The 27,694-nt window shown below is 55.5% G+C and overlaps 2 long non-coding RNA genes across 4 annotated transcripts; both read right to left on the minus strand.

Moving 5' to 3' along the window:
* Positions 1-435: 435 nt before the first annotated feature.
* On the minus strand, positions 436-17,211 carry LOC121475786. Of its 3 annotated transcripts, XR_005983811.1 has the most exons (8): positions 17,055-17,211; positions 16,283-16,405; positions 11,986-12,161; positions 11,120-11,199; positions 9,683-10,392; positions 9,100-9,170; positions 8,755-8,902; positions 436-8,393 (listed from the first exon to the last, which is right to left on the minus strand). It is a non-coding gene; the product is annotated as an uncharacterized LOC121475786 (long non-coding RNA). The 3 variants fall into 3 exon arrangements; XR_005983812.1 differs by having other exon boundaries at positions 9,100-10,392; positions 16,283-16,398; XR_005983810.1 differs by having other exon boundaries at positions 9,100-10,392.
* A 2,744-nt stretch (positions 17,212-19,955) lies between these two features.
* LOC121475360 lies at positions 19,956-25,243 on the minus strand. The gene is made up of 3 exons (XR_005983731.1): positions 25,065-25,243; positions 24,636-24,786; positions 19,956-19,984 (listed from the first exon to the last, which is right to left on the minus strand). It is a non-coding gene; the product is annotated as an uncharacterized LOC121475360 (long non-coding RNA).
* Between the last annotated feature and the right edge of the window lie 2,451 nt (positions 25,244-27,694).

Genomic DNA, 27,694 nt, shown 5'->3' on the forward strand with positions numbered 1-27,694 from the left:
ACGCTGGGATTCAGAAGGTTTGTCGTGAATCCCAATCCCAGGACCAACTCCTAGGATTAAAGATACCCCGATGGACTGGACCGACCTGCCTAGAAGACTGTTTCGATACAGATCCTGAAGGTGTGGCCAGATTCCCAAAGAGAGATAGGTGATCAACTACCAATGTCTGCCACGGTAGCTGCAGTGGAGAACAATATGTGTGCCACATATTTGCCAACCCTTTACCCGTACGCTAAACTCCTTCTTCCTTTTTCTGTCTCCAAGGAACTCTTTGCCTTCCCAATGAAATATAAGCACCTCAGCAATAAGAACTCAGATTTTCTAGGAAGCACTGTCCTGGGCAAAAATTAAGGCTATGCTTTAAAATATGGTCAGTGGTGATGGTAGCACAACAATGTGAATGTATTTAATGTCACTAAACTATAACACTCAAAAATGGTTACAATGAAAATTTTATGGTGTATTTTCCCACAATGGAAAACAAAGAGAAATGCCCCCACGTATGGACTTGTAAGGTCAGAGTCTTGAGAAAAGTTTGAGAACCCACTTTAGCCCCTCAGAAATGCAACTGGCTCCCCCTCCTCCCCAGAACTATATGGACATCCCTCCTGCCTCTTAAGCAACAGCCATCCTTCGGGTGTAAGTCAGTTTTTAATATCAAAATGGTATCTACAGGGAAGCTACATTCATCAGTAAAAGCAAAAGAGCCAAGTTCACGCTTCATGGCCGGATCCATGTAAAAATCTGTCTTTAACCTGTAGCCAAGTATCTATCCCACATTCAGCATCCCCACACAGGAAGCGTCTTCTCCGGTTAAAGTAAAACTATGGGTCCCTGGACAGACTCCCAAGAAGGGCCTTTGGGATCCTTTGTTGGGATGGGACAAGTCCCCCACCCCAGGCATCCCCTGAGCTCAGTATGCCACCAATCCCCCAGCTCATGAGGTCCTCCTCCTGATGAGCTTCATGTTCAGTAGACTTGGCACCAGAGTGAACGTCAAAAGCCTGGGTCGGGGGTGGGGGGTGGCGGGTGGCGGGCGGTAAACAGACTGCACCTACTTGGGATTGGCTTCCTTTGGTTTGAAGTCAAGGACACACATGCGTGCACACAAGCACTCACACGCACATTCGCATGCAGAACCCTGGACTCTCACCAGCGCCATCTCTCTAAGGGGGGCTAGTCCCTATCCTTCTGCCTCCAGAAGGGTTGTCACCCACCATGACCCCAGGATCAGCCTCTCAGAAGGTTACTTCACACACACATGTCCCCCTTGCAACCACACAGGACAAGTGGAATTCTCCTGCAGACTTTCAGCCCATGAGCACATCCCCTCAGAGCCTCTCCGGGAGCTGCATACCACCAGGGGCTGGGGTGACACATGTTCAGGGTTGCTCCTTCTCCAAGGCGTCCCTGTCACCCCAGCCTAGCACCTGCCTGACTTCCCAGTCACTGCAGCACTAGCTCTAGCTGGTCCAAAGGTTAAGGGACCCTGTTTATCTCACAGTGGATCTAAGGGTCCCCGAGCTAGAAGTTCTTATTATCTAAAATTGACCAGAACTCATTATAAGCTTTGAATTCCATCTGGGCTGAAATAGCCAAACTGTCCGTCTGAAACTCAAATCCAACGCCCCCCTCCTCAGGTTACATCTGTAGCTCCCCACTACCCTCAGACAAACCTCAAACTCCCTGGCAATGTGGCCTGGTGCTTGTCCATTTCCCATCTGTCTCCTGCTACATTCCCCGTGAACCTTCCAGAACCGCTTCAACCCTCTGATGCCCAGAGCCTGGTGTCTGCCGTTCCTACTACCCAGAACTCCTCCCTGCCACACCCGACCAGGGCTCATTGTAGGTGTCTCCCTCTTTAGAAAGCCTGCCCTGACTGCCCACACTCCACTCTACCCTGCACCCACCCGATACACCAGCCTGAAATACCCTGAAGAGTACTCCCCTGGCAGGGGAGCACCGCGCCTCGCGTGGACTCGGTGCGTAGCATCCTTGCCCACCTCCTGGGTGCTTCCACAGCCCTGCCCAGCCCTGGCACAGCATCCATCTCACTGCGTTACACGCCAACTTCTCCACCTCCCCCACTGAGCTAAACGAGCACCTGATGGAAGGGCCTGGAGGTGGGTCCCAGCACCCGGAGCAGGTCCTCAGCAACACCAGATCTTTGTAGTGAATAAAGAGAATTTCCAGAAATGCCAAGTGCCTGAGCTTCCCATTTCGAGTGAAATGGGTGAAGCGGCCACTAGAGAGCGGCAGGGAGCTCCCTCACCCCTCAACTGAGCTCCAACCACCTGTACCCTGGGTCACACCCAGGCGGCTCCCCTACCAGCCCCACTAGATTTGCTCCACGCCCATGGCTGCCAGAGAAGCTCTTGGCCCCAGACCAGCGCTCACCCACTCACCCAAGCAACCTGCCTGCCAGTCTCCAGGCCAGCCCTGACCCTGTCCCTGAGCGGATCCAATCCTCCAAGCCCTGCCACCAACCACCCTCTCCCACAGGACTACCAGACTGGGCCAGCAAAACGGTCCCTCTTGCCATCCCCGCCTCGACCTGACGGTACCTTTTATGCCCACCCAGGATCCCCTGGCCCCATGGCTCCCCTTGTCTGCTCCCAGAGGAGCCCCCCACCCCACCCAGGCCTGAAGCAATCCAAACTCCCTTCCGGCCACACTTGCATCTCGGTGCAGCTGCACTGCGTGATAGAAGGACGAGGAAGCTGAGCTAATTTGCACTACGATGTAAACGGGTGATGGCATCTGAGCCCTTGTGAACGTTCAGATCCAAAGCTCTCCGTCCTGGGGCTTCCCCAAATCAAGGACTCTAGGCCCTGGGCTGGTGACCAAGGACGCCATGCAGGAATGGCGTATCCACAAGGGGTGCATCCACCCGTCCGCTGGGTCTAGGTCGGAGCAGGAGGTTAAGAGAACCAAAGCCCAAATGCAGACTGCTGGAGGCTGACGGGCTGAGGCCAGGGGTCTCTGCTTCGACACCCCCCCCCCCCTGCCGCGGGAACCTCTCTGCCGGGCGCGCGGCCGCAGCCCAGCCCCCGCCCCGGCCCCAGCCCCCGCCCCGGCCCCGGCCCCGGCCCCGCCCCGCCCCGCGAGCCCTTGCACCCTTCCCGCCTAGACAGCTCTGCGGGAGCGGACGCCCAGGCAGCAGCACCGCGGCGCCCCTGCGCCTCCGCTGGGTCAGCCCCGGCCCAGCCATGCCGACATCCAAGCTGCTAACGTGACGGTAACGAGGAGCGTTAGACCTGGTGTTAGTAGAGAGAAACCCACAAGCCGTTAGTGTCCGCTGCGAGGAACAGACCGGGAGGGCAGGGGTTAGTCGAGGCGAAGCTGGACGGAGCCGGGCCGGGAGCCCGGAGCCCGGAGCCCGCGGCCCCCAGGCGGGCAGCCCCCCGAGGCAGCCGCGGGAGAGCAAGTTAGTGCAGAGGGGCCGGAGGGAGCCCACACACAGGCCCAGGTGCCTCCTGGAGGTGAGGCGTGACGTCACCCCCAGGTGTGGCCCCGGCTGGCTCAGCGACTGGCGGGCTCTGGGGAAGGCAAGCTGGGGCCGGCCTCCGTCCCTGCCCTGCCCGGCTGCCGGGGGCGGACCTGGGGCGCGAGGAGCGGCCCGCGTCCGCCGCGGCGGGGGAGCGCGGCTCTCGGGGAAGGGGCGCCCTGCGAACTCCCCCGCGGCCCGTCCCTCCGCCCGCCCCCTGACTTCCGGGACAAGAAACGCCCCTCTGGCCGACTTCCGGTGCTGCGCGCCCCACTCGGCGAATCCCCGGGCGGGAGATCCCCTTCCTACGCAGGAGGCCCCGCCCACCGACTTCCGGCGGGGGCCACGCCTCCTCGGCTGGCTTCCGGGGGCGTGTCCCTGCGGGGCCGTGCTTGCTGCACCTGCCGCTTTCAGGTGCAGGGAATTGCACCCTCGTCTCCCTCCAAATTAGGGCACCCAGGCGCCTTCTCTCTCTGCCCCGTGGCTGGGAGCCCAGGGCTCCCCGCCCTAGCCCCGCCGGCCTCCACACTCACCCCCCCACCCCCCACCCCCAGGGGCCACCGGACTTGCGCCAGAGGAGATGCTCGTGCTCCTGGGGGGGGGGGGCGGCCTCCTCCTCTGGGCCCCTGGTGTGGTCAGTAGGGCCGTCCCCCGCCTCAGACCCAGCCCTGGGCTCAACCCACAGCCAATCGGGGCAGCGAAGTGGGGGGAGGGGGGAGGGCCCCTGTGTGCAGGACCAGCCCCAGGAACTCTGCTTGCCAGGAGGGATGCCCAGAGCTCGGCAGGGCTGGGGTTAGTAGGAAGAGAAAACGAGGTTAGTAGGGGCGGGGTTAGTAAGTGAGAGCACAGCACCAGCGGACGGGGGCACCTCAGCGGACACACACAGAAGTCACTAGGAGAAAAGGAAGAACACACGCAGGTCCGTTAGTTGGTTAAGGGAGGGTCGGGGTGCGGCGGAGGCAGCCCCGGGTTAGACAGGTTAGTAATCGAACAAAAGAGCCGCCTACGGAAAAGAAAGCTGGGGACGAGGAAGAATGTGGGGGAGACACAGGGTTCAAAGCGAGTGTCTGGCCCCAGGCAGAAGGGTCTGTGTGCAGAACACCCCGAGGGACCAGGGCCCAGGCAGGGGCACGACCAATGGGTTTCCTGGGCTCCCCACCCCCGCTCCCACCCAGATATCTATAGGTTCTTTTTAAGGATCTGTCCTGTGTCAAGAACTGTACATTCAGGGGAAGCCTCGCTGCAGCCTGTGAGGTGAAGGTCACAGTCGCGTCCTGCGGCTCAGGAAACGGGTTCAGAGAGGTTGGGTGACCTGCTCAGAATCACTCAGCAGGAAGCGGCAGGGCTGGCGACAGTCCTAGTTGCGTGCCCTGTCCTGGAACGTGGGTCTGCACAGAGATCCCAGGCCACGGGCAGGGCCTTCTGGAGCGTTGTCGTCTGCCCCCACGTCCCAGCCCCTTGAAAGGCCCATGAGCTGCAAGGTTAGTAGGGTCTGGCTGCAAGGGGTTAGTAGGGCATGCTCGGGCCTGGTTAGTGGGTTAGTTGGTTGGCAGAAGGCCAGGCACCTCGTCACACGCCACAGCGTCCCGGCCGAGCCCTGGGTTAGTAGGTTAATCACACCATGCAACACTGCCCCGGGCCCCTCAGCTCAGCCCCAGAGGCCTCCCGCCCCGCCAGCCAGGGAGCCGGGCCTGACCAGGGCAGGGGCTCCGCCTCCACGCTTCTCAGCGCCCCCCCCTCCCCAATCGAGCCTGAGTCCCGAGGACCTCGCCCCAGGCCATTTTGTTTCCCAATTTCTCGGCTCTGGGCCTGAGGGGCCCTCCCGCCGGAACAGTTTGGTTAACCTGAAAATAGATCCTGCTGGTCCTGGCCGGAAACCCCTGCCTGGTTCTGGTCAGCCCCCTCCCAGAAGGCTGGATCCTGTCACACTCAGGCACGCGTGCGTGTACACGCACACACAACACACACACACAGCAGCGTCTTCCCAAAAAAGGTGTGATGCCCCAAGGGCATCAAGTCCAGAGGTACCATGTCCAGCGGACATCTCCTCCACCAGGTGCCAGGCTTCTGGCTACTCCAACCGCAGGCCTGCTCTCCTACCCTCCCCCCCCAAAAAAACTGCATAGAGCTCACCTGACTCCTAGAACCAAGTTCCAACACCCAGCCCCTCCTGGTCTGCTGCCTTTCCAGTCGGTGCTACAAAGCCCCTGAGAGTGCCCGGCTGGGTCATCTCCTATCCATGCTGTGTAGTTTCCCCACAGAAGCCCCACCCGATTGCCCCCTCAGTTCTAAATGATGCTCCATAAGAAAAGGGCTCTGTTGCCATAAAAGGGGAGAACACTGAATCCTGGCTGTCCTTGAGTACTCACAATTCCCCTTGGCACTTTAAAGGCTCTGATAAGTCCTGCATTTCAGGAACTGGTTGAATTTGAACTCCACCAATACCACCTCCCCAATGACATCTCCTAGGACTTACTTTGGGAAAATCTTCCAGGGCCCTGGAGGCTATCAGCTAAGCCACATCCTTCTTGTCCTTCAAGGCCCTGGCTGGTTCAGGCTTGCTGGAAGCCTACCCAGGTCATTCTGGAATCTAACTCCCACCCCACTAAGCACTCAGAACCTGTGCCTCAGTGGACTGTTCTCTGCCGCATTCTCCAATTCTCCAGTTCCAATTGCTCAGCTGTGCAATCCTGAAGGTTTCAATCACGGCCAGAGCTTCACCTATAGCCCCACTGCAAGTGACCGGCACAGGAAAGAGCCACAGTAGGTGCTCACTCCTCATGAGAGGGTGGCCCAGGAGGCCTTTGGAGCTACTCAGGAGGCAATAAAGTACGGCCACCTCCCCAAGCTGATGCGAGATGGATATTAAGAAAACAGGCAGGGGAAGGGCTAGTCGGAAATGCCTCTGGATCAGAAGATGCCAAGTTGGCAGTTCCAGAGCACAGAAAATAGATAAGCCCTAAATCTAAACTTCCGGTGGGATGGGAGTGTTAAGTGAGCAACCTGCTAGGGGCCCAGCACTGTGCAGGCATGTGCCCTCACTGACTCCTCCCCATGCCCCACCCCGGAAGGGAGCACATGGCTCCTGTTCCAAAGTTGACATCAGACTCACAGAGAAGATGTGACCTGCCCAAGGCTGCACAGCGGGGGACACACCCCCGGGCTCCAAGGCCCAGGCTCTTCCCAGGACATCCTTCTCCTGGGGCTCCTCCTCACTGCCCTGGTCCAGCCAGCTCCCTGAATCCATCCCTGAGGCTCTAGGACAAGACCATCCTAGCACAGTGCCTCCCACACTCTACCCTACTTCCCACACCTCTGCTCTGCCCTCCCCATGGCTGTGGGGCTGCTGAGGGGGAAGATGGCTCCAGCTTTCCATGCTTGTGGTGACCATCTGTATGGACTGGGTTGTGTGCCCCCACACACACACACAGATTCACAAGTTGCCACCATCACCCACGGGACATTTACGGAGGAAATTAAGGTTCAAAGAGGCCATAAGAGTGGGACCCTAATCCAACAGGACTGGCATCCTTAGAAAAAGAGGAAGAGACACCAGATCTGCCCCTCCTCCTCACCAACCACCCCCCCAAGCCCCGCACATGAGCACAGAGAAAAAGCTGTGTGAGGACACAGCCAAGAAGGTGGCCATCTGCAAGCTGAGGAGAGAGGCCTCGGGAGAAACCAGCCCCCACTCACACCTTGATCTTGGTCTCCCAGCCACCAGAACTATGAGAAAACACATTTCTGCTGTTTAAGCACACCACCACCACCACCACCCACCCGGGGCTGTAGTATGCTGTTAGGGCAGCTCGAACCAATGCAGGCTCTCTTTCCACCCCCAGGAAAGGAAAGCCCAGTTTTTAAACTTGCCTATGTTAGACCCTCATGGGCTGCTCTTGGACAAGCGCTGGACCACCCCCACCCCGCGCCCCGGAGAGGCTGGACTGGGTAGAGAATGGAGCCGTGCGCAGGGAAGTGAACCTGCAGCCGTGTAAGGAGGAGGCTGCCTATGCCTGGGGCCCGCCCTGGCTGCCTTGCCCCCCAAGGACAGAATCTAGGATCAGTGCAACACGGAGCAGGGGTCTGTGATCTGGCTGGGTGACCGACCCCTCGAGCCTGGGGAGGACAAGGCTGGATCTGTCTCCCTCTTGTGAGCTCCCCCAGCCTGGGCCACCTGGTCTGTGGCAAACCCTGCCCTTTCAGGATAGCGTACCTTCTGCCCCTCCAGGTGGGCCCCAGAACTCGACCACACTTGGGGAAGGGTCCTCCCGGACCCCAACTGCCTCTTCCCTCTGACCTTCAGGCACAGGAGGCACAGAGGCACAGGAAAGCCTCATCCAAAAAGCACCCACAAAAATGAGAATCACTCAAGAGCAGACGACGCAAGGCAGACTCTGAGCCGACGGAGGCCACGAAGCTGTGTCTCCCTCCTTCCCACTGGTAGCTCCCCCCTGACTCCCATCCCTGAGTTCCTGCCCCGTCCTGTAGGGTCCTTAGGGACCCCACCTTCGTAAGGGTAGGGCTGGCAGGGCCGTGGCCCAGGTGGACACGGACTGGCCACGAGCAGGGCTGTGGAGAGGGACCAAGTCGGCACAGGTCAAGAAGTGGCCTCCAGGTGCAGACGGTAAGGTCCAACAGGTGGGGTCCAGGTGGACACGGAGGGGCAGGGGGCTCCCAGCCTCCCTCACACCCCGCCCCCAAGCTCTCCTCCAGAGCCAGGGCATGTCCTCAGCTGAGCGCCAACCGGGAGGGTCCTTTATCCACGGGAGGCTCCGTCTTAGCAGTTGGGAAAGATGAGGTCTTCCCAGGGTTCCAGGAAACCACCAAAGGCTGCTCCCTTTGTCACCGTGGCCAGAGTCCCGAGTCACCCGGGCTCCAAAGAGATGATCAGGCCAGGCTGAGCCTCCTGGGGGGAGGTGCAGCGAGTTAGGACGAGGACACAGCCTCCATCCCCCAACCTAACCCCACCTCTGAGGGGGGAGACACCTTCAGAGACCCTCAGGCTCTCTAGACAGGGTGTGGGTAAGGGCTCTAGACACTAATGATTTTTAAAAGAAACTCAGGAACAGTTTCCCACCCTGGCAGGACTACAAGAGCAATAATAGGAGCCTGGTGCATGGGCAGACAAGGGGCAAGGGTTCAGGTGGGCAAAAAGAGGCTCCAGAGGCCCCAGGAGGCTTGGATTGCCTTTACAACATCCCTACCAAGGGAACTTCGGCACCACCTTCCCCCAGTACACACATATACACACACGCACACATGCACACCTCCCAGGACGGGGAGCTCATTCCCTCACTGAGACGGTGATAAATCATGTTCTCGTGTGAAGATCTGCAAGGGTGGGACGGTGTCTCTGGTGTTCACCTCTGGATCCCCAGGATCTAGCTCAGAGAAGGTGCTTGGTCCACGTTCATCCTGAGGAAAGGAACATACTGAAAGGTTTGCCATAACCCACCCACAGTGGTCTTGATTCGGTCCCCACACACCCCCCATAAGACTGCACAGAGCAAGCCTTCCAGCCACCTGGCTGGGCCTTCCTGCTGGGGGAACGATCATGCCCCCATAAAACTAAGCCCAGTGCAACTTCCTTCCCCACGCTTCCCCAGGCTTACCTGGCAGCTCCCGGCCAACACGTGGGCAGCCCCGGCCCAGCTCCCGGCCACTTTCCCAGGTAGATCCCATCCTAGAAGACAAAAGAGCCAACCACGCCGCAGGAGAAAACTGCACCTAGGCCCCCTCCCCAGGTGGGGGGCATGGCCAGAAGTCTCTGGTAACAAGAAGAAGGCCCCCCTGGAGCCAGAGAGGCTGGGCCCAGGCACACTGCCCACCACCTCCCTTCCTCCCACTCCCGAATGTCCTTGGGTTGAGGGGGGGTGCCCTCACCCACCTCTCTGTTCCCCAATAACAGCAGAAGGGGGCCCAGGACAAAGTAAAACAAATTCAGCTTGGCAATAGCTGAGTGGAAGCAGTGAACGGAGTCAGGAATCCAGAGTTCTGATCCAGCTCAGCCATCATCCTGTGTGGCCCTGGGAAGTCTGTCCCTCTCTCTCTTTCTCTCTCTGCGCCCTGGGATCCTTCCCGCCCTGCATTCACCCAGAGTGCACAGTACTAACCCACAGTTCGAGGCAGCGGAGAGGAGGAAATAGGGGGGGCCTTCGGCTCAGCCTCAGATACTCTTCTGCCCCCATTACACACCTGCTAATCCTGACCCAGAATCATCTCTCGGTTTTGCCTGTGGTGACAGCTAAGCTATCTTCATCAACCGGCAGACCTGTGCCAGGAGAGTCAGGGGGCCCCTTGGTGGGTGTTCAGAGTTTGCGATGGGCACCTGAGCCTCAAGGCACGGGTCCAGACCTGGAGGAAAGAATGTGGCCCTAGAGTCACAGTGCCAGTGTCCCCGCTCAACCGCCAGGTAAAGAGGAGCCCTGGCCAAGTTTCACGAATATGACGACAGAGGGTCAGAACTGAGAAGCGCTGCCAGGAGTCACCAGTCCCCTCCTGCCTCCTTCTGACACCACATCTACAGGTTCTTGAGGTGAGGTCACTTGACTCACGTCCACAGAAGTTCCCGATGGTGGGAGTTTACAAAATTCTAGCCTCCATGCCAAAAACAGGGGTGGGAAGATGACCCTCTCTGGGGCCCCATGAAACAGGGACAAGGTCTTTGTTTGTGACACAGAGGGGTAGAAAAGCTGATCCCCACCCCCCACCTCCACCTCCACCCCCACGTGGGATTCTGAGGTTCTACACTTTCCTGCACAGACCAAAAGAGGGCAGGCAGGTAGGCTGCGGGCAGGTAAGTTGGAATACTTATCTGCAAGGCTGCTTCCCCAGGGTGGTCACGAATGTTCAGGAAGATTCGGAAATCCCCTCCTCTCTCCTCTGTCCCAGGACCTTGCTGTACTCTGTAAATAGATCCTGGGCTGCTCAGAGGAGCCTTGCTTGACACAAAGGCCCTTCCCCCGACCCTGCGGACCCCAAAATCAATAAGGCAATGAAGGTTTCGAGGGAAACGCCAACCCCTGGGTGAAGCAGTGTACCCCTGTCTAGGAGGGTAGCAAGGAAGGCATGGGCGTTAAGGGCAGGTGAACAGATGAGAGTATTGCCTCCTTGAGACCACATATCCGACGTGCAACTCAATGTCCATTATTCTTCAAGGGTTACCTAGTGCCTGGCACACGGTGAGCATTCCCAAAATTGTTTTCACCGGCTGAGAAAATCTTTGTGCTATACTTGGTGATGTCCCAGAAAGTAGGATATGCCTCCTGGAGTGGGAGATGTATTTACCCCCAGTAACACAGATCAAATTAAAACCCTATGCTCATGGATGGATACACAAACGGTCGTACGTTTATATAATGAAAGCTACTCCTCAGTAAAAAGGAACGGTAGGGGCGGCTGGGTGGCTCTGTGGTTGAGGGTCTGCCTTTGGCTCAGGGTGTGATCCCCGGGGTTCCGGGGTCAAGTCCTGCATCGGCTCCCTGCGGGGAGCCTGATCCTCCCTCTGCCTGTGTCTCTGCCTTTCTGTGTGTGTGTGTGTGTGTGTGTGTGTGTCTCATGAATAAATAAATAAAATCTTCAAAAAAACAAAAAAAAGACAAGTGACCGTTCCATGCTACGACTTGGACAAACCTCGAAGAAGAAAGAAGCCAGGCACAAGAGACTGCGTGCTGTTTGACTCCACATATGTGAAAGGTCCAGAAAAGACAAACCTGCAGAGACGGAAAGTAGACTAGTGGTCATCTGGAATCAAGGGTGGGATGGTGGAGATTAGCAGTGAGTAGGTATGGGGGCGCATTTACCGAGGCAGTGGAAATATCCTAAAATGGATTTATGGCAACGGGTGCTGTACCTTAGTACATTTGCTACAAGTCATCAAACTGTGCACTTGAAATGGATGTTATAACATTTACACCATGCCTTCCATAAGGTTAGACCCAAAAAAGGACAGAATCACTGATCCATGCCGTAACAAGTATGAACCTCAAGACATTATCCTGAGCAAAAGAAGCCCAACACAAAAGATTCCATATTAATAGAATTTTAGAAAACACAAGTCTAGTTTCTAGGCAGAGGAAGCAGATCAGTGGTTCCCTGGGGCTGGAGCTGGGGCCGGGAGGGGACTGGCAGCGAAGGAACACAGGGGGATATTTTAGGGAGCTGAAAATGTTCTAGATGTGGATTGTGGTGATGGTTATGCAGGTGTCCACATTTAGCAAAACACAAAACATTTGATTAAAATGTATGCTTTGAATGGGTGCACTTTATTATAGGTAAATCATAACTTGTTATTTTTCAAAACTCCTTTAGACGTAGAGGATAAGAATGGAGAAGAGCTCGATCAAAGGCCAGGCAGAAACTTCCCTGTGGCCCCAGGGCCCTGGCATCTCAGCCCCCACCATCCCACACAGACCACCCCCCCCTGCAAGCCAAGGTCAGAGGCCCCAGCAGGCAGGCTCTGCTTGAGGGATCCAGAAGATTCTAGAGATCCCTCCTACCTCTGAGAGTCAGGAGGTTTCCACACCAATGGATTTCATAGCATGGGGCTGGTCTCTGTTATCCCAAGGGTGCACAGAAGGGTCACCTTGGTTACTCCTTCGATGCTGGTAGGATTGTGATGGTCATGTAGACATGTCTGGAATCCCATGGGTGGGCTAGGAGATGCATCCAGCTGCTACGGAGAGAAATAGAAATAAAGAAGAGGAGGGGAATAAACATGTACCCACGAGTACACTAGAGAGTAGATGCCAGGGTCAGGCCAAAACTGATTCCTTCAGATGCAGATCAGAAGAAAAAAACAGGAGGGGCAACTGGCTCAGGTCACGATCTCAGGGTCCTGGGATCCAGCCAGGTGTTCCTATAAATAAAATATTTTAAAAATACAAAAGAGGGATCCCTGGGTGGTGCAGCGGTTTAGCGCCTGCCTTTGGCCCAGGGCGCGATCCTGGAGACCCGGGATCAAATCCCACGTCGGGCTCCTGGTGCCTGGAGCCTGCTTCTCCCTCTGCCTATGTCTCTGCCCCTCTCTCTCTCTCTCTCTCTCTCTCTCTCTGTGTGTGTGACTATCATAAAAAAAATAAAATAAAATAAAAATAAAAATACAAAAGAAGGGACACCTGGGTGGCTCAGTGGTTGAGCGCCTGCTGTCGGCTCAGGGTGTGATCTCTGGGTCCCAGGATCGAGTCCCGCATCAGGCTCCCTGCATGGAGTCTGCTTCTCCCTCTCCCAGTGTCTCTGCCTCTCCCTCTGTGTCTCTCATGAATAAATAAATAAAAATTTTTTTAAAATAAAAATTTTAAAAAAAATACAAAAGAAGAAGGAAACCAGGAAAGCGATCTTGCTGGGGCTGGTGCCAGCCAAAACATCCCCCAGCATTGGACAGGACACAGACGGGCCTGACAGCACGGGGTCCATCCTACTGGGCCATGCTGTACAATCCCACTACTGCTCTGAGCCTGTCCCCTTATCCAGGAAATGGGATTATAATGGCACCCACGTCCCAAAGCTGCTCTGAGGATCACATGGGATAATAAATACTACCTATTAGCTCATATTCTATTATTTTCTTACACTGTTAATACTACCATCACACCCACGGCTCATTAACACCATTGTGGGATATTCATCCCCCCCCCCCCACAAACTCTGTGCCGTTCCTGGTAACGGAGGAACAGCTGCCAGGGAAATATGCATTCAGTTGCATTTTAGGGTCCCTCTGGGTTCTTGGTTTTTTTCCCTGACTCTGGAATAAAATAGCTACTCAGAGAGCTGGCATACGGGAGATGTTGGCCTAAATTGCTTTGGATGAGTGAGTGCTGAGAAATAAGGGGAGCCTCCTGGGAATAAGAGGCGCAGGAGCCCAGCTGAGGGAAACAGACCCATCTGCAGAGCTGCGGAAAACCCTGTTTCCGGACAAATTCAAACACGGCAGGCACAAAAGAGGAGCTTCGAAATGCAAGTCGCCCTCAAACAAGGGAAGGGAGTCCCTGAGCTGCAGGGGGAGGGAAGAGACTAAAAGGAGAATGAAGGGAAACCAACATGTATTGAGGACAGGTACTACCTGAGGGCACTTTCAACTACCTGACAAAAGAATAAACTGGGTTTTCTTGTCCCCATTTTACAGATGAACAAACAAGTTCAAAGTGTCTCACTACATCATCCATCGAGAAAGGGGTGCGACTGGATTCTAAGGCTTATTGAACCCCAAAAGGGTGGAAGACTTGTGTTCAAATTGGGGTTGAAGTTAAATGGGAGAAGCCTCCAGGAAGGGATGTGTACACTGAAAACAGAGTGGCCAGGAGCCTTAGTACCACCACCATTGGGGAAACTGGCCCACGATTGCTAAACCATATCGGGTCATTTGATTCCAGTTGCTTCCACAGTCTCGAGGCAATGGATCAAATTGACATTTAGGAGAGGAGGTGGTGTGGTGCTGTAGTCACAAACACACGTCTCAGGGCCAGACGAGACCCAGGGTGAAGTCCTGACTCTCCTTGCAACTGGCTGTGTGATCCTGAGCTAAGCACTCCACCTCTCTGAGCCTCAGTGTCTCAGTTGTAATGCCCAATTCCCAGCCTCTTCACGGGGTCTCCACGAGGCAGCACCCAGCAAGAAGCCTGGCAAACGGTCACTAAGCTGTAGAGGCGTTGTGTTTTACTCCATACCCTTGAGTACACAATTGGTTCAGTCTCTCCCTCCCTTCCATGGCTCATCCAGCTTCCACAGGGGCCCACCCAGACCACAAGGTGGGGAGGGGACCCCCGCCTCATCTGATCCGATCAGCCTGGTGAGGGACACAGAGACAGATGTCACTCTCAGCCAGCCTTTGCCTCTGCCCCAGTGTATCTCTGGCTATTGTTCCACATAGAGCTCCAGCTGACAGATGAGCCAAGCCTCAGAGACTAGAGGAAGGACCCCCTTGGAACAAAGGATAGCTTATAAGTTATTCACCAGCCCACTGAACTTGCACAATGGACCCAGTGCCCCAGAAACACCCCCCTGCTCAAACAGCCCAAGGGTCACCCAGAAGAGGAACCAACAGCCCCAATGCAAATAAAAGCAAATAACTCGAGATCATAAAGGACTTAGGGGCCATGTAAGTGGACTCAGCCAGTACACAGTGGGCACACTCAGCAGTTATATCTTTATCAGGCACCTACTGGCTGCAGGCACTTCATACGTACTGCTTCTTAGCCTCATGACAGCCTTCTAAGGCAGGGAGTATGATTCCCATTCTACAGATGAGGTGACTGAGGCTCAGAGGAGGGAAATTACCTCCTTACTGAAGCTGAGCTTAAGAGGTGACCTAGGTGGAAACACGGATCAGATCCAGAGAAGGGAGTTAGAAATGAAAATATTTTTAAAAAGAAGAAAGAAAGAGAAAGAAAGAAAGAAAGAAAGAAAGAAAGAAAGAAAGAAAGAAAGAAAGAAAGAAAGAAGAAAGAAAGAAAGAAAGGGAAAGAAAGAAGAATGAAAACAACTGGCAGGTCCAACCAAAGGGCATATGAGTATAGAGTACATCTGTCCTCTCCAACCTTTTATAATTATCCTCCATTGTATTAAACTGATAAGTTCATTCTTAAAAATCACCCCAAATGATAAAATTCTCATTTTTAATGCAAGCGTAGAGAATGGGTCTCCTAAAGCTGGCACAAGGGGTTTGATTCCTTATGGGGGGGGGGGGCGGCTCTGAAGACCAGCTCTCTCCTCCGTGAAGAGTTGGAGAGACAGAAAAAGCAGTAAGAGAGATGCAGGGTAGATCTAGAGCCCTTCTCAAATGGCAAGGGTCACCAAATAATCAAATGCAGGCGTGGAGGGGCGCCGGCGCTGCTACCCATAAATTCTTTCAACGTGAATTTAATCAGAGCCAGTGTGGGAGGGATTCAGTGCCACCCAAAGCCAGGCACTGGCCAAAGGGTCCCAGGGGATACCATTTTGCGCGGACTGCGACACGGTTCTGCGCTGGGGCGGGGGAGAGGCTGGGGTACCCTTCCCTCGACCAGCGGAAGGTCTGACCACCTGCTTGATGACGGGGAGGAGGGGGCTGAGTAAACACCCAGATGCCCAGCCCCACCCAGTCCTGCTGACTCATCCCCTGGCCACGTGGCACGGACATCTGCATATTTGAAGCAACGCCCCTAAAGTCTGAGAACCGCTGTCCTCAGGTCTCCCTGTCAAGTGGAATTACTCATCCCCGCCTCCCCCCCGCCCCCCACAGCCCCCACCAAACCCAGGCGATCGCTTAGCTCCCAGGTGCTCCCAGAAGGGGATGCGCTCTGGGAAAGTAAAGCACTGCGCCCAGAACCAGCGTTCTGCTCGGGGTGGGCGCTCGGTCTGGGGTCGGCACCGGCAAAAACAAAGCCTCTTCCCGCACATTCCGTCGCCTTTCTCTCGCGACCCCTCTCCCCGCACCAGTCTCCCTCCCCTCCCCCCTCCCCGCTTCCCCCAGCAGCAGGTGGGGGCGGACCTCCCCGCGGCGGCACTGCAGTGGGGTGTGCGCGCCAGCAATCCCCGCCGGTCTGGAGCCTGGGGTGGACAGGAGGGATTCCGGGTCCCCCAGGCCTCCCCCTGCAGAGTCCCAGAAGCAATTTCTCTGGCCCGGGACCCTCCGCTGGGGGCACAGGAGATCTGATAACCCCCTCTTCATTTCCAGCCTCTCTAGAGAGCGTCCTGGGGAGGAGGAGAGGTGGCAAGGGCTCTGAGGGCTCCCCAGACCTGTTTGGGGATATACACCGGGCTTTAGAATTGTACATATCTGGACACAGAATCTCTGGCATTGTGACCTTGGACACGTACCTAACCGTCTCCGGATCTCAGCGTCCTCATCTCTAAAATGGGGTTCTTAGCTCCTCGTGGGACTGGCGGTGATGCGTGCAAAGCACTAAACACGTTGCTGGCGTAAAGTAAGCTCTCTGTAAACTGACGGGTTATTTTTATCATCATCATTGCCATCATTCTTCTCAAGGAAGGTGGTTTTCCTGCCCTCCCCATCCGCGGGACCCACCCAGCGCGCCGCACGTCTAGAATCTGAGTCCCCCCGACCGAGCCCGAGCAGGCCCTGGGCGGTGGGCTCGGTAGGAGAGAAGCGGGGCTCAAGCACCCACCCCCACCCCAGTTCCCAGGCCACCGGGCTCCGTCCCGGGCTGGGCCACTTAGCGGCCGACCTGCTGGGCCGGCGAGGTCCAGGGTCCCCTCCTCCGGTCCGGCAGCGGGGGGTGGGGAAGGTCTTTGTTCGCCCTCGGATCCCGACTGAGGACAACTCGCCCCCCCGCCCCGCGCCCCCCGCACCCCGCACCCCGCACCCCGCACCGGGCTCCCAGCGCAGCCTCCCCCGCGGCCCCCAAGCCCCACCCAGGCCCCAGGCTTGGCCGCGCTGGACGAGTGCCGGCGGCAGGAGCTCTCCGTCCTGCAAATGAGGGCCACTCCGGGCAGCCCTTGCCATCCCCTGAACGCTGCCGGGGACCCCGGGACCCACCCTCGACCCCACCTCGGGGAGCGAGGCTGTCGGCCGCGCGCGGGGCGCCGGGCGCTCGGGGTGGGGGGGCCGCCAGCGCCCGGCGGCGCTCACCTCGGGTCCGCGGTCCTGCGGCGCCAGTGCAGAGGGCTCTTTGTGCCCGGGCTCACGGCGCAGAACTGGGGGAGCCCCTGCAAGCGCCTCCCTCCGCAAACTCCTCCCCGCACTCGTCCGCAGCCTCCCTCCCTCCGGCCCCCCGAGCGCAGCCGGCGTCGTCTTTGTAAGCTGCTGCAGCGCCCATGAAATTTTAATGCGGGAGCGGCTGGCGGGCGGAGGCGCCCCACCCCCGGCCGCGCCTCGGCGCCCCTCGGGCCGGCCCCCCCCCGCGAGCCCGCGGCCTCCCCTCGGCCCCCGCCCCCGCCCCCGGGGTCCAGGCCGCCAGCCGCGGCGGGCGGGGAGGATGGGGGGAGCGCGCCGCCGCCCCCGCGGCACAAAGGGGCGAGCCGGGCCTCCAGCATCCCCGCCCGCGGCGCTGCCATGGCAACGCTGGCCGGGCTGGACTCGGCCGGGAGCCCAAGCCGGGAGCTCTAGCCCGGAGCCCAAGCCCGGAGCCCAAGCCCGGAGCCCTAGCCCGGAGCCCTAGCCGGGAGCCCAAGCCGGGAGCCCAAGCCCGGAGCCCAAGCCCAAGCCCAAGCAGGGAGCCCAAGCCCGGAGCCCAAGCCCGGAGCCCTAGCCCGGAGCCCTAGCCCGGAGCCCTAGCCGGGAGCCCAAGCCCGGAGCCCAAGCCCGGAGCCCTGGCCCGGAGCCCAAGCAGGGAGCCCAAGCCCGGAGCCCAAGCCCAAGCCCAAGCCGGGAGCCCAAGCCCGGAGCCCAAGCCCAAGCCCAAGCAGGGAGCCCAAGCCCGGAGCCCAAGCCCGGAGCCCTAGCCCGGAGCCCTAGCCCGGAGCCCTAGCCGGGAGCCCAAGCCCGGAGCCCAAGCCCAGAGCCCAAGCCGGGAGCCCTAGCCGGGAGCCCAAGCCTGGAGCCTAAGCCCGGAGCCCTAGCCGGGAGCCCTAGCCGGGAGCCCTAGCCCAGAGCCCTAGCCCGGAGCCCTAGCCCGGAGCCCTAGCCGGGAGCCCTAGCCCGGAGCCCTAGCCCGGAGCCCAAGCCGGGAGCCCTAGCCCGGAGCCCTAGCCCGGAGCCCTAGCCAGGAGCCCTAGCCGGGAGCCCTAGCCCAGAGCCCTAGCCCGGAGCCCTAGCCCGGAGCCCAAGGGGAGTCCTAGCCCGGAGCCCAAGCTGGGAGCCCTAGCCCGGAGCCCAAGCCCGGAGCCCTAGCCCGGAGCCCAAGCCCGGAGCCCTAGCCGGGAGCCCTAGCCCAGAGCCCTAGCCCAGAGCCCTAGCCCGGAGCCCTAGCCAAGAGCCCAAGCCCGGAGCCCAAGCCGGGAGCCCTGGCCCGGAGCCCAAGCCGGGAGCCCTAGCCCGGAGCCCAAGCCGGGAGCCCTGGCCCGGAGCCCCAGCCCTGAGCCCCGCACAATCAGCGGACCCGGGACCCGGGCCCCGGAGCACCAGGCGCCTCACCTGCGGGGGGCTCTCGGTGTGCTTCTCGATGAATCCTGCCAGGTGGACACGCGCTTACGGTGGAGGGAAGATTCGAACCCCTGCCCGCGCCTTCAGCCCGCGTGCGTGCCACGACACCCCTCGGCCTGACCACTTTTATAGGTTTGGTCCTTTGTTTTTTGAACAGCCCTCTGCTTAGTACCCACCCTTCGGTAGAGCAGTAATGCCAGAAAGTGGTCCTAGACCAGGAGCATCAGCATCACTTGGGAACTTGCTAGAAATGCCCATTTCAGGTCTCAACGCCAGCACTACCGGGTGGAAAACTCTGGGGTGGGGCCCAGAGATCTGCATTTTAACAAGCCCTCCAGGGGATTCTGATGCACATTCAAGCTTGGGCACCAATGCTAGACGGTTCCGGTGGCCTCTATAACCAGCCTGTCCTGGGTTTTATTTAATTTCAGCTTTGTCCACGTCCCTTAGCCGATGACCTTGGACACACCATTCCTGAGACTCGGTTTCCTAGTCCATAAAGTAAAGATAATGATGGAATCCGCCTCATAGGGTTATGTGGGTTAAATGTGGAAATGCACGGCAGAGGGCAGCTTAGCACAGTGCCTGGCACATAAAGGCTCAAAACATAATTTTTATTATTATAATGCTATGACATCCATTTAGTTTTTACACTTCTCTGTCACTTATCATTTTCATTGCTCAGATAAGGACATTAAGACTCAGAGAGGCTGTGAGAGCTGCCCACAGCCACAGTAGGGGACCCAGGCAGGATTTGAACTGACCACTTCAGGTTCCACGTTTGCAGGCTGTCTTCCACATTGTCCATCTCCTCCTCGGATGCCACCCTCCACCCCTGCTTTGGTCTCCAGGAAATCCAAATCCCGCTCAACAGACCTATAGCATTTTGCCAATGTACCCAGCCCAAGGACATTGCGGGAACCCTGAAGATCCCAGAGGAGGTCCCAGATACTGCCCCTGCCCTGGCAGAGCTAGCAATCCTTGCAGAGAAGACTCATGTGGAACAGCTAGAGAAAAGGCAAGATGGGGTGTGGTCACAGCATTGCCCAGAGGACGCAGCCAAAATATTGCAGTTATCAGGTCTACTACTTTCCCCTGGATCCCCAGACCACAAACAAAAGGAAGACTTTTTTTTTTTTTTAAGGAAGATTTTTTTTAAAGTATTCCCAAGTCACTCGTTTTGTAATCTGTTCTCAAATTCTCCTGAGTATCAGCCTATCATTTCCAATATCCATTTGGATTAAAAAAAAAAAAAAATCAAGTCACTTGTCTGTTTCCAGATCTTCAACACTTCTCTTTTTCCCTGGGGCTTCTTAAAGATGAACAATAGGGGGATCCCTGGGTGGCGCAGCGGTTTGGCGCCTGCCTTTGGCCCAGGGCGCGATCCTGGAGACCCGGGATCGAATCCCACGTCGGGCTCCCGGTGCATGGAGCCTGCTTCTCCCTCTGCCTATGTCTCTGCCTCTCTCTCTCTCTCTCTGTATCATAAATAAATAATAAAAAAAAAATTTTTTTTTTTAAATAAATAAAGATGAACAATAATGTGGGATGCCTGGGTGGCTCAGCGGTTGAGCCTCTGCCTTCAGCTCAGGGCATGATCCTGGAGTCCCGGGATCGAGTCCCACATCGGGCTCCCTGCATTGGAGCCTGCTTCTCCCTCTGCCTGTGTCTCTCATAAATAAATAAAATCTTTAAAAAAAAAAAAAAAAAAGATGAACAACAATGAGCCTGTGGTCCTATTTCCAAGTACGTTTCTTTTTTTTTTTAATTCTTTTTTTGAATTTTATTTATTTATGATAGTCACACAGAGAGAGAAAGAGGCAGAGGGAGAAGCAGGCTCCATGCACCAGGAGCCTGACGTGAGACTCGACCCCGGGTCTCCAGGATCGCGCCCTGGGCCAAAGGCAGGTGCCAAACCGCTGTGCCACCCAGGGATCCCTCCAAGTATGTTTCATTCTAGGGATATCTTTTCAAGGAGAGCATTGAGAGAAGGGGTGCGGGTAGGGAGGGTGGCAGGCAAAAGAAATGATCATGAGAAGCTACTGGGGGCTCACTGTGAGGGGATCGTCTAACTCAGGTGGACTCAGGGTGAGCCATGAACTGAATAACACAAGGAGGGGTCAGAACCCATGTCCAGCAGACACCAAAGACAGCCTGAACCCGCCTGGCTGTCCTCTGCCCCAGTCCTATAACACAGCACATTTCCTTATCATGGGGAGCCCAAACTAGCTGTCCTGGGGGCTCCGCTGATCCTATGCCCTCTTTCTGTCTACCTGTTGAGTGCCTTTATGGTGAGCAAAAATCCTCCCTTTTCCTGGGGTGGGTTGGAAACCCACAGAGCCTTCTTCATCCTCCAGTCTCAGGGCACTGGTACCACCTCCTTTGGGATTCACATCCAGTTTGATAGCTAGAGCTGGCACCCTTCTTGCCTCCCCATCAATGTAACTCTGACTCTCACCTTATCCTGTGGGGAGGCCCGGGACCTTGCCGAGCACACCCCAAGATGGTAAATGTCATCCTCACCCCGTCTTGCCAGGAACTCCAGTCTTCCAGGTGACATTTACAGAGCTAACTCGGGCCCCAAGAACCCACAAGCCGATAAGAACACCAGATGGAACCCCAAAGAGAAGTGTCAATGTTCTCTCTTCTGCCTCTCTTGAAAATGGCCTGAGACTCATATGATGGAGTGTTGGTTGCCATGGCAATGGGAGGAGGTGCCATCATACATCTCAGAGGATCCACTTGAGAATCAACTTTGCTCCTTTAAACTGGACCAGGTAGTTCACCCATTCCCACAAGGATGCACAAGCAAGATTCTTTGGCTCATGACAGTGCCACTCAGCCCAAGCATTCCAGGGAATTCTGATAATGGTAACATGTCCAGAAGCGGGGGTAGAGACAGGGTTCTCTTTATCCCTAAAGCAGCTCCTGGAGAAACCAGGTGCCCCAGAGGCCAGGGTCCCAGCGTGAGTCCCATCTATACGCTGGGTACCGCTGAGCACTCATGTCCCTCCCCACACCTGTTGGGGACTTTTTAGTTGAAGTTCACATAGTATAAAACTAACCACTTTGTTTTCTTGTCTTGTAAATATTTTTTTTTTTACTCCTTTTTAAAGGAGTAACTTCTTTTTTTTTTAAGATTTTATTTATTCATGAGAGACACACAGAGAGAGAGGTAGAGACACAGAGTGAGAAATGCAGGGAGCCCGATGTGGGACTAGATTCCGGGTCTCCAGGGTCACACCCTGGGCCAAAGGCAGGCGCTAAACCGCTGAGCCACCCAGGGATCCCAATATTTTTTTTTCATCGTGATAAGTGTATGCTTTAATCCCATCCCCTATTTCCCCCATCCCCTCACCACCCCTCTCTGGTAACCAGCAGTTGTCTTCTGTAGTTAAGAATCTGTTTCTTGGCTTCTCTCTCTTTTTCCTTTGCTTGTTTTGTTTCTTAAATTCCACATATCAGTGAGATCATATGGTATTTGTCTTTCTCTGACTTATTTCACTCAGCCTAATACACTCTAGCTCTCTCCCTGTTGTTGCAAATAGCAGGATCTCATTCTTTTGATGGCCGAGTAATATTCCTCTGTGTTTATGTACCACATCTTCTTCATCCGTTCGTCAGTCAGTGGACAAGGGCTGTTTCCATAGTTGTGCTATTGTAAATAATGCCGGTATTAACACAGGAGTACATGTATCCCTTTGAATTTGAGTTTTTCTGTTTGGGGGGGTTAAATACCCAGGAATGCAATTCCTGGATCACAGGGTAGCTAGTCCTATTTTTAACTTTTTGAGGAGTCTCCATGTTGTTTTCCACAGTGGCTGTACCAGTTTGCATCCCCGCCGACAGTGCACGAGGATCCTCCTTTCCTCCACATCCCCGCCAACATCTGCTGTGTCCTGTGTTTCTGGTTTTAGCCATTCTGACAGGTGTGAGGTGATACCTCATTATGCTTTTGATTTGCACTTCCCTGGTGATGAGGGAATGGTGTGGAGCACCGTTTCATGTGTCTGTCGGCCACCTGGGTGTCTTCTTTGGAGAAATGTCTGTTCATGCCTTTTGCCCATTTTAATTGGATTACCTGTTTTTTGGGTATTGAGCTGCATCAGTTCTTTATGCATTTTGAAGACTAATCTGTTATTGGATATGTCATTTGTAAGTATCTTCACCCATTCATCAAGTTGCCTTTTAGTTGTGTTAATTGCTTCCTTCAGGGCACAGAAGCTGAGAATATTCACAGTGTGTGCCCACCACCTCTGTCTAGTTCCCAGACACAATCGTCACCCTAATATACCCCACACTCATTGACCAGTTACTCCCCATCGTCCCCTCCCCACAGCTGCTGGCAACCACTAATCTGCCTTCTTTCTATGGATTTACCTCTTTTTTAAAAATGTTGTTTATTTATTCATGACAGACAGAGAGAGAGAGAGAGAGAGAGGCAGAGACACAGGCAGAGGGAGAAGCAGGGTCCATGCAGGGAGCCAGACATGGAACTCGATCCAGGGTCCCCAAGATCACACCCCAGGCTGAAGGTGGTGCTAACCCGCTGGGCCACCGGGGCTGCCCTGGATTTACCTCTTTTGCTTACTTCCTATAAATGGGATCATACAACATTTGTCATTTGGGTTCCAGCTTCTTCCACTCAGTAGAATGCTTTTGCGGTTTATCCACGCTGTAGTAGGTGCCACTCAGTATTCCATTCCTTTCTACCCCTGAATACCATTCCAGCATATGAATATAGCACACTTTGCTTACCCATTCGTCCAGATTTGCGTGGTTTCCATCTTTTGATGGTTGTGAGTCATGCCACCATGAACATGAGTGAACAAGGATTTGTTAGAGTCTCTCTTTCCAATTTTTTGGGAAATATGACTCTCTGTGCCTCATTCCTTTTTATACTGTCCCAATGCATGCAGTCAGGGGGTTCTAGAGTTAGTGACAAGGTGAGTTTCTTTACCTTGTTACCTAAACTAATCACACAGACCCCAGCAGCAGCAGCAGCAGCAGCAGCAGCACTATCACCACCTTTCTGCTTGGCCACACCTGCTGTGCCCCCTGAGGAAGGGCTGCAGGGAAAATATTTAGTCTGCCCTCAAGCTATGTTATTGACCAAGACTGTGTGCATCCATCACAGCCTCAGGGGAGCTCTTCTCTGACAGCTGTTCCCTGAGCAAGCAGCTCTCTGTCCCACCCAGATAAAAAATTTTGTTCTGAGTCCTCAAAGCAGCCATCCTCATCCAGGATGAGGGTGGGGCTCCCTGAATGCAGGGGGAAGCACCTTATCGCAGAGGAGAGCTGCTGCGTTTGGCATGTCCTAGAAAGAATGTGCCTTTCAACAATTCCCCACAGCCATGGCATTCTCCTGCCCCCTGGAATCACCTTTAAATGCAATGAACTTGACCCCTTGTCCACTTTCTTGACACAGTTCCAAGTGCTTTATCTACATTCCAGCCTAACACCCTCTGAGGGAGTGTGGATATCATCTGATAAGGAAAGTGAGGCTCAGAGAGAGGAAGTGATCTACCCAAGGTCAGCCAGCTAGAAAGTGGCAGAGCTAAGACTCACACCCAGTCACTGTCTGATTCTAGAACCCTCACTCAGAATCTCGAAAAATCCATCTGCATTTATGCTCATCCCATCTTCTCCCTGGGAAGGACGTGCCTTCCCCACAGTCAGCTGAAGAACAATGACAACCCCCCCTCCCCCCGCCCCAGTCACCTTGCAGAGGTCCCTCTGGGGTCCGTTCACCTGCCCTGGCATGCACAGCAGCAGTTAATCCCTGCCTTAGTCGCAGAGGGACGTCGCTGGTTCAGGATCAGTTCCACAGAAGACTAGAGTTCAGTGTTCCTCAGGATCTTACCTCTGTCCTGCCTCCAGTGGCTCCCCTCATGTGTCCCCACTGGATAAGGCGTGGACAGGTGTATTAGTCTGGACTTTCCCAGACCCTGACACAGGGGTTCAAGTGCAAGTGGTTAATTTGGGAGATGATCCAAGGAAGCATTAGTTAGAGATAGTGAAGAGAAGAAAGCCAGAAGAGGTGCGTTAAGGCATGTCTTAGTCTGTTGTGGCTGCCATAACAAAATACCACAGACTAGGTGGTTTACAAACCAGATTTCATGATCTCACCATTTTGAAGGCTGAAAGTCCACGGTCAAGGTGCCTTCGGGATTGCTTTCTCCTGAGGCCTCTTTCCATGGTTGTCTTCCTGCTACATCCTCATATGGTCTTTCCTCTATGCATGGGAATCCCATTTCTTCTTCTTATAAGGACCTCAGTCCTGTTGGATTAAGACCCCACTCCTATGACCACATTCAATCGTAATGACCCCTATAAATGCTCCATCTCCAAATAGAGTCACCTTGGGGATTAGGGCTTCAACATATGAATTTGGGGTGGGGGCCACAATTCAGTCCATAGCAATTTGCTGGGTGTTGTGGGCAGCTAGGACCCCATCCTACCGAGGTCCTCTGGGAGCCTGGGTCCAAGTGGGACACACCTGAGTCATCCCACTTGAGGTCAAGGACGCCAGGGTAGTTAACCACCAGCTCTTCTTACCTGTCGTGATTAAAGGATGCTCCTTGTGCATCAACCCCTCACCACCTCCAGGCTGCCATCAGCAGGGAGTCTCAGGGACCACCAGGTGTCAGTCAAGGGGACATCTGTCACAGGGACAGTGGATCATTCGTTGCCCCATCACCCACTCACTGCACAATCTCACCCAGCAGAGCCCATGCCAAGCCTAACAAACCTCCCTGGTTTGAGAAGGTTCCACCCACTACGTGCCAACCGGGCCTAGCCTGGGACAGAGACAAGCTACTTTGCAAGTAGAAGTCACTATGACCAACGCTGTAAGGGAGGAAGACTGAGCAGCTAATGGGAGTAAATATGAGTGACCCAACTAGCCTTGGAGATCAAGAAAAGGCTGAGCAAATGCCAGATGCTGTACCTGGTATTGAGAGCTGAAAAATCACAAGAAAAGGAACATCACAAGAATAACTCTATCATCAGTATTCTTTTCAGGATCTTTTCAGTTTCAAGTAGCAGAAACGAGTCCAGAGCTACACTGGTTTCAGGCACAGCTGTATCTAGGTGTCCGAACAACACCAGCAAGCATCCCTACTTCCCCAGCTGTCTGCAGAAGCATGAAAGAGCCCACTAGGGACTGTCAGACCCCGCGCCGACTCACTCTTTGTCTTGCTGCCTTTCTCTGCCTTCCTGTCAGCAAAGACAAGGACATCCAACGGGCAGACCTGAGTTTGAATCTCGCTTCTACCTCTTACTCTCCACGTGACTCTGGGCAAGGGACTTTGCCCCTCTGGGCCTCGGTACATTCTGTAAAATGGAATAACCTCTTTGGAAGGCTTTTAGGAGACTTCAGTGACCAGAGTGTGGAAAACACATAGGCCACTCATGGCTTCAGTAAATTCTGGCTCTCTCTGTCTCTCTCTGTTGGACGGGCCACTAGAGATTCACAAAGGCCTGGAGCTTCATACTCTGGGGAAGTCATTGGAAGGGGCCTTAGGAACTCCACAGACCCCACTACTCTCTTCCCCATGTACGAAGATGCTGTTGAATTGACTAAACACAGGCCAGTGTCAACCCCGCCCCACGTTCATGGTCCCTTCCTTTATCATCCTCACGACCTGAAAGTGTACCCTTGAATTTGTGGAGTCCATGACCTGTTTTCCTTTAAGAAAGAGTCTGATGGGACTGGCAAAGTTGGGGCCCCCTGGTCTCCCCCAGCCTCCTCATACACAGGGCCCAGAGCAAGGCCCAGAAACAAGGAGGCCTTGCCCAAGGTCAAGGGAGACTTCCCTGCTTCTGCACCCCTTGTTCTGCGTGGGCCTGCCTCTGCCTCTGCCCGGGGGCCTCTCCTTTGTCTCCAGCATGTGTCTGCTCTATGGGCCTGCCTGTGTGCACTGTGTCCTGCGTCCCCAATGCTCCTTTGTCTTGGCTTTTGTGTCCAGACAACAGAGAAGGGGGGCAGAGTGTGTGTTGCTGTCATCCATCCCATCTCGTTATCCATCTGCAAACAGACCCCCTCCAGACGCCCCGCACCTGCTTCCCAGCCCTCCCAGACGCCCCAGCAGGTGCTGCAGCCGGCCAGCCGCTCACTGCTGCTGCCAGAAAAAGGCACAGACCTCATCCAGCCGCCAGCACCGCCGCCTCCCTATCCTCCCCGCCCTCCCCGCCCTCCCACCTCCTCTCTTCCCCTTTATGGGCAGATGCTGGCAGCCAGAGGAGCCCCGCGGAAGACTTTACAAGGACCCTCAACACTGGAGGGGAGCCATGCCCCCTCACCCCCAGATCCAAGGCACCCTCAGTCCTGTCAGCATATCCTCATGAACAATCCACCAAGTCATCCTCACTGCACCCCATGTCACTGCGGTCTCTGCCTCCACCATCCCCTTCTGGCATGTCCAGCTTCCGTTGCAGCCCACCCCCCCCCTCCAATCTGACCCCCTCACCCCAGCCAGAAGACTCTGGAACTGCAAAGCTGACTTCAAGGCACCCCCACACAGCCGGTGATGTCCCACAGGTCTCAGGAGGCAAAGCAAGATCCCCACCTTGGCCTGGCCCCTGTCGACTCTCTGCATTTGTCCCTCACCAGGCTCCTGCTCAGGCCTCACACCTCCCAGCCCAGCCCTGCCCTGCAGCCTCATCATCTCTGGGAAGCCTCCTCTGACCGCCAGGTGGAAGTCGAGCCCATTACTTACACACACTCCCTGGCTCACCCATGTCCCTCTCCTTTAGGGCTGATTTCAGTTTGGGATTGCACAGATCTGTTTGCTTGTCGGTGGGACCCATGCACATTCCCCAGCCAATCTATGAGATGCCCCGTGGGAAAAAACTGCTCTGTTTTGCCACTGCGGCATCACCGGGGCTTGGCAGAGGGTCCAACACATAGGAGGCCCGCAGTGTATGTTTGTCCAAAGAATAACTAAACTGCAGCTTAAAACACTGCAGTTCTGGATAACCATCTCATAGATGGGAAAACAGAGACGGGGCAAGAAAAGTGACTTACCCAAGGGCTCTATTCCAGGGTGGCCAAGCTGATGGTGTAATCATGGTGTCCCCATGGTCCCCAGCTCCTTCTGTCTTCCAAAGTTTACCTTCTCCTTCATAAACCAATCAGACACTTCAAGCTGACATGCTCGCAGAAACGCACCCCCCTTTCAGGCACT

Source organism: Vulpes lagopus, chromosome 14, assembly GCF_018345385.1.
Source record: "Vulpes lagopus strain Blue_001 chromosome 14, ASM1834538v1, whole genome shotgun sequence".
Lineage (NCBI taxonomy): Eukaryota > Metazoa > Chordata > Mammalia > Carnivora > Canidae > Vulpes > Vulpes lagopus.